At 38.1% G+C, this 6,782-nt stretch overlaps 1 pseudogene; it reads left to right on the plus strand.

Annotated features, from left to right (window-relative positions):
- Window positions 1–3,591: 3,591 nt before the first annotated feature.
- LOC119864918 lies at window positions 3,592–4,174 on the plus strand (annotated as a pseudogene).
- The last annotated feature ends 2,608 nt before the right edge of the window (window positions 4,175–6,782 follow it).

The raw sequence follows: 6,782 nt of genomic DNA on the forward strand, positions 1-6,782 counted from the left end.
AGAGGACAAGGACAAGGGTAACATGGAGTTAGTGTTTCAGGGTATTAGAGTTTCAGCTTCGGATGATGGAAAGGTTCTGGAAATGGACAATGGCAGTGGTTGGACAACAATGTGAATAGACATAATGCCTCTTAATTGTACAGTTAAAAACGTTAAAGTGGTGGGGCGCCTGGGTGGCTCAGTCAGTTAAGCATCTGACTCTCTTCAGCTCAGGTCGTGACCTCAGGGTCTTGAGATCAAGCCCCAAGTTGGGCTTAGCACTCAGCAGGGAGTCTGCTTCTCTCCTAGTTCTTCTGCCCCTCCCCCCTCACTTTAGCACACATGGTATGAATGCACATTCTCTCTCTAAAAATAAATACATAAAATCTTTTTAAAAGTATTAAAATGTAAGTTTTATGTTATACATATTTTACCACAACAAAAGACTTTTTAAAGGGATTATAAACGTAAGGAACAAGGGATGACATGAAAAATATTTCTGATATAAAAAAGCATAACATAAAATTATATCTATACTATCATTAAAAGAATGTAAAATTCATACAAATGAAAATGGATTAGAAAGGACCATGGATAATTAAAAGTATAATAATTTAGGACCATGGGATTATGTATGAATATCTTCTTTTCTTTTATTTATAATTTTAATAATGTTGGCACAATGTTTTTTACTTCATTTAACATAATTGAGTAGTGAGTACCTACCTTTTTCCTCCCCTGCCCTAAATGATGAATTTGAATAAAGGAATGTATATAGATAAGATGAAAAGTACACAGAAACATCTTCTGCCAGGAGGGCTCAAGGAATTAATCAGTCTGGAAATGCTTGAGGAGAAATAGAAAAAAAAATTATCATTTGGTTGAGTCCCTGGTCTATTCTCAGTGTTGTGCCTCTAATAGGATGGCTTTCTTTTTTTTTTTTTTTTTTTTTTAATAGGATGGCTTTCTATGACTCTTCTTTACTTGTTACTTGTCAGAGTGGACCAAAAATGCATCTTTTCAAATCACTGCCTGTATCAGCAACAGAATCAATTAATATGAATTCCTCCAGAGGTCATGGTATTTATGACCATAGATCCTTCCTTGGGTTACTTATGCAGAGTAGGTTAGGTAGATATTTTAGCTTACTCTCAGAGCAAGGTGGTGAGATAGGTATCTTTATTTCTATTGACTTGAGGTTCAAAGGATTAAGGAACTTGCTAGTGGCTTACAATTTTGGGAATACGAAGAAGGAAGTAAGCTCCCTGAAAGTCCTTCACTCTCATACCCTGGAAATGTTGGGTATATTTATGACTGAAAAGATAACATTTTAAATACATAGATGAATTTACAAGAAAACGGGAGAAATATATAAATGTCAGCAATAAGAGAAAGGCATAAACAAGAGTAGTGAGAATAGTAAGTAGTGAAAACAGAGCCTGTGGCTTCCTGAAGAAGATGCTAGAACCTATTAACTTAGGATTTTACCACCTTGGGAGAACTGAAAATGAATTCTTGGTCCTGCAAAGAATAGAAGTTAGAACTGAGACGCATACACACAGCCAGGATCACATACAAGTAGAATGGTCAGTAAAAAAGAGAATACAAAATCCATCTACCAGCACCAAATGATAACAAAGAATGTCCCTGCTTTTGCTTAGAATCTAAGTGAGGAAAAATAGAAGAAAACAGTTTCAGTTAAGAGTATGAAAACCTGGAGCTTTATTTCATGAGGATTTGTATTTCATTTTCTTTTGGTTACTTCTTTTTGGTTATTATCATGGTCTCAGAACCCCCAGGCCAAGGGATTCTTCTAATAATTGATCCCAATCCAGTGATACCTTGCTTAATTCTGAGAGAATTAAATGGAAAACTTCTCTGGTGGGAGGCCAATCCAGGCCACAAGGATATCTCTCAGGAGAAACAAGCAAGTCTCATCTGTGATGAGCTCATAATTAAAATTTTAAAAATATATAAGAAGGATGGAGCTAGGGCAGCCCGGGTGGCTCAGCGGTTTAGCGCCGCCTTCAGCCCAGGGTGTGATCCTGGAGACCCCGGATCGAGTCCCACATCAGGCTCCCTGCATGGAGCCTGCTTCTCCCTCTGCCTGTGTCTGTGCCTCTCTCTCTCTCTGTGTCTCTCATGAATAAATAAATAAAATATTAAAAAAAAAGAAGGATGGAGCTAGAGAATATTATGCTAAGCAAAATAAGTCAGAGAAAGACAAATATCATATGATTTCACTCATATTTGGAATTTAAGAAATAAAACAGATGAACATATGGGAAGGGAGAAAAAAAGAGAGGGAAACAAACCATAAGAGACTCTTAACTACATAGGACAAACTGAGGGTTGCTGGAAGGAGGTGGGTGAGCGATGGGCATTAAGGAGAGCACTTGTGATGAGCACTGGGTGTGATATGTAACTGATGAATCACCAAATTCTATTCCTGAAACCAATATTGTACTGTATGTTAACTGACTAGAATTTAAATAAAATTTTGAAAAAAAAATTTTTAGTATACCAATTAATTTCTAATAACATTTATAGGGGGGCCTGGTGGTTCAATCAGTTAAGTGTTTGACTCTTGATTTTGGCTCAGGTCATGATCTCATGGTCATGAGATGGAACTCTGAGTTGGGCTCTGCACTGGGCTGGAAACTGCATAAGATTCTCTCTCTCCCCACCCTCTCTTTGCCCCTCCCCACTCTACTAGTGCATGCACTCCCATACTCTCCCTCTCTCAAAATAATAATAATAATAATAATAATAATAACAACAACAACAACAGGGATACCTGGGTGGTGCAGTTCATTGAGCCTCTGACTCTTGATTTCAGTTCAGGTCATGATCACAGGATCATGGGATTGAGCCCTGTGTTGGACTCCACATTCAACATGGCTTCTACTTGAAGATTCTCTCCCTCTGACCCTTTCCTGCACTCTCTCTCTCTAAGATAAATGAATAAATCTTTTTAAAAATATATTTGTAACAAAAACTAATAATAAAAAATAAAAACACATAAGGAAAAAATTCATCATGTGCACAAATCAGCAGACACAGTAAATATTAGGATTTGAGCCTTAAAACGAGACACTAGAACTGAAATCTAAGAGATATGATATAAGTATATTTAAATTAATGAATGAAGAAATAAACTCTAAGAAAAAGGTATCAGGACGCCTGTGTGGCTCAGTGGTTGAGCATCTGCCTTTGGCTCGGGTCATGATCCCAGGATCCTGGGATCAAGTCCCACATCGGACTCCCCACAGGGAGCCTGCTTCTCCCTCTGCCTGTGTCTGCCTCTCTCTGTGTGTGTCTCTCATGAATAAATAAATAAAATCTCCAAAAAGAGAGTATCATCATGAAAAACAATGGGTGGATTTTTTAAAGTAGAATTTCTAGAAATAAAAAAGCAATCATTGAAATTGCAAATAGTGGATGGATCAAATAACTCATCAAACATGACTTGAGAGAGAACAAGTCAACTGGATGATAGCTATTAATCCATCCCCTGGGCAAGGCCACTGCTCGGGCACAGGGAAGGTGGCCCTCATTCTGCTACTGAAGCCCCAGATGGACAATGAGGCCTGACAAGCACCATCAAGCCTATATGAAAACCTGTAGACAATTCCATATATGTTGTCAATGAGGAGAATCAATTTAGCCTCAGTTCGGGGCTCTTTGATTACTAGAGAAGATTTTGATATTGCACTAGGAGTTTTTGCTCTAGTTGGGCTCACTGATTTGTTGCTTGGATTTATTGCTTGAAACTGGGACAATTGATAACCAGCTGTGGGAAACATTCTTGGTCCACTTGCTGATGAAATCCCTATCAATGACCTATATATTAGCGTGCCCTAAACAGATCTCACTCCAGTTTCACTTATTTATATGATAATTTTGAAGATGTAATATTGGTTGCTATCATCTTTATGTCAGATATCGAATTCTTCCAACACTGAGAACACTTGCTAAGTATTTCAATCCTTGCTGTGTCACTGCTAAATTAAAACCAACATGTATCCACAAAGTAAACATAGCAGTCCAGTTAATCTTGGTGGTTTCTTTGGCAGCTGTGGTTTTCAATTATGCTGACAGTATTTATCTTCAGATACTGTGGTGTTTTATATTTTGCAGCACAGATGCATCAGCTTATAGTTACTATCATCATGCTCAGAATGCTGTCAGGTGAAAAAATGCAGACGAAAGTCATCCATCATCTTTAGGAAAGAAGCCGTATACATCACTGGCACCAGGGCTACTTGGAAATCTACAGGAATTTCCCATTTTAGTGTTCAGCCTGAAAAAGGATCTGTTAGAACAAACATGTCATCAAAATTGAAGTGCTGCACATTGAAGATAAGCTCTATCATGAAGATATACAGAATTTCCAATGTATTTTTTTCAATGTATTTTTAAATGAAAATAGAACTTAGCATAGCATTTTATTTTAGAGTTCTTGATTACTTTATAAAATTACAAGTATTCCAGTTACTATTAATCATTTTTATTTTTTTTATTTTTTATTTTTTTAATTTTTATTTATTTATGATAGTCACAGAGAGAGAGAGAGAGAGGCAGAGACACAAGCAGAGGGAGAAGCAGGCTCCATGCACCGGGAGCCCGATGTGGGATTCGATCCCAGGTCTCCAGGATCGCGCCCTGGGCCAAAGGCAGGCGCCAAACCGCTGCGCCACCCAGGGATCCCTATTAATCATTTTTAAATACATTTTAAAAAATAGTCCAGAACGTGGAAACTTAAATCACCACCTCTTTTAAAATAGATTTTAGATGAGTCACAAAGCACTATAGGGAATTTTGCATGTTTAGATACATATCTTACACATGGCTGAAAGAGTTTTGCATTTGATTTTTAGATTTGTGGACATTAATAGTTCACGTGGTTAGTATCTAATTGCTTAGGATAATGACAGAATAAAGAAAGTTTAGCTATGAATAAAGAAAAGTTGTAACAAGAGTTAAAATGCAGGAAATTTTGAAGATAATAAATAAGATCAAACATAAAATAAAATCTGTTGAAGTTTGTGTTTAGGAAATCTTCCAGGGCAGCCCAGGTGGCTCAGCAGTTTGGCACTGCCTTCAGCCCTGGGCCTGATCCTGGAGTCCCTGGATTGAGTCCCACGTCGGGCTCCCTGCATGGAGCCTGCTTCTCCCTCTGCCTATGTGTCTGCCAATCTCTCTTTCTGTGTCTCTCATGAATAAATAAATTAAAATCTTTAAAAAAATATTTTAAAAAAAAGGAAAGTCTTCCAGCTCTCGGGTACCTAACAGTTTATGTATTGGGATAACAAATAGCACAGGTAGCTGGAATATGACAGCATGTTTAGGAGGCAGTGATTTACATCCTGCCTTTACATTGTGTTTCTTACATAGTGATGTTTGCATTATGTTGGGACTTATGTGATATGAAAATAATATGAAGTTATATATGTTTTTAAAGTTTTTTTCAGTTTTTTAAAATTTAATTTTATTAAATTCTAATTAGTTAACATATAGTGTAATATTGGTTTCAGGAGTAGAATCTAGTGATTCATCGCTTACATATAACACCCAGTGCTCATTACATCCTGTGTCCTCCTTAACGTCCATCACTCAATTATCCCATCCTCCCATCCCCCTTCCCTCCAGCAACCCTCAGTTTGTTTCCTATGATTACTTATGGTTTTTCTTTTTCTCTGATTTCATCTTGTTTTATTTTTCCCTTCCCTTCCCCTATGTACTCTGTTTTAAAAGGTTTTTAAACTTTGAAGGGTTTTGTTTTTGTTTTTGTTTTTTTTATAGGTTAAGGGAATAAGAGAGTTGGAAATAAAAATAATTAACAGGATGCAGCACAAAGAAGTAATGAACAATATGAAAGGGTGATTGGGATAGAGAGATAAGGTCTAATATTATCTCTTAGATGTTTTACAAGAAAAGAAATAAAAATATTTGAATTATAACAGTTGAAGTTTTCCAGAATTTATGAAAGACATAAATCCATAGAAAAAGAGCATGACATACGCAAACAGAATTTTAGAAATCCATGCCTTGGCATATTGTATTGAAACTGATAGAGTAGACAGTTAAACAGGAGCTGGAGGCAAGGGAGGTGATAAATAGGTTACACATTAGAAGCCTGAGGGCACAACGTCCTGACTTTATGGCTCTCAACATCTGGGTCTTCTGGCTTCCAACATCCCCAGGCTGACAGATCAAGAGCCACAGGTGCAGAACACAAGCTCTCTCTCCTCTTACACCCCCACCCCAGGGTAACCCCTAGGCTCATTATAATTCATTTGCATTACCATTCCCCCTCTCCATGGGGAAAAGCTGCCATAAGGGTTCTGTAGGGTCAGAACTTTGTAGGGTCAAAACTCCTCCTAACCACTGGGAGGTGCCCCCACAAATGATTGGAAGCAGCCTCCATTAGACACCACCCTGCCCATGATCCAAAACCCCACTTACACACAAAGAAAATAAAACCTGTAGCTTCAGGGCAGTTGCCACCTCTGGCAACTGTTGCCCTCTCTCCCATCTGTCCTATAGAAACTGTTTTGTACTTGGGATGCCTGGGTGGCTTGGTGGTTGAGCATCTGTCTTTGACTCAGGGTGTGATCCTGGGGTCCTGGGATGGAGTCCTGCATCGGGATCCCCGCAGAGAACCTGCTTCTCCCTCTACCTATCTCTGCCTCTCTCTCTGTGTCTCTCATGAAGAAATAAATAAAATCTTAAAAAAGAAAGAAAGAAACTGCTTTGTCCTTGCTACATTCCTTCTGGCTGTCTTTCTTCTAGCTAGCATG

Source organism: Canis lupus, chromosome 21 (assembly GCF_011100685.1).
Source record: "Canis lupus familiaris isolate Mischka breed German Shepherd chromosome 21, alternate assembly UU_Cfam_GSD_1.0, whole genome shotgun sequence".
NCBI lineage: Eukaryota > Metazoa > Chordata > Mammalia > Carnivora > Canidae > Canis > Canis lupus.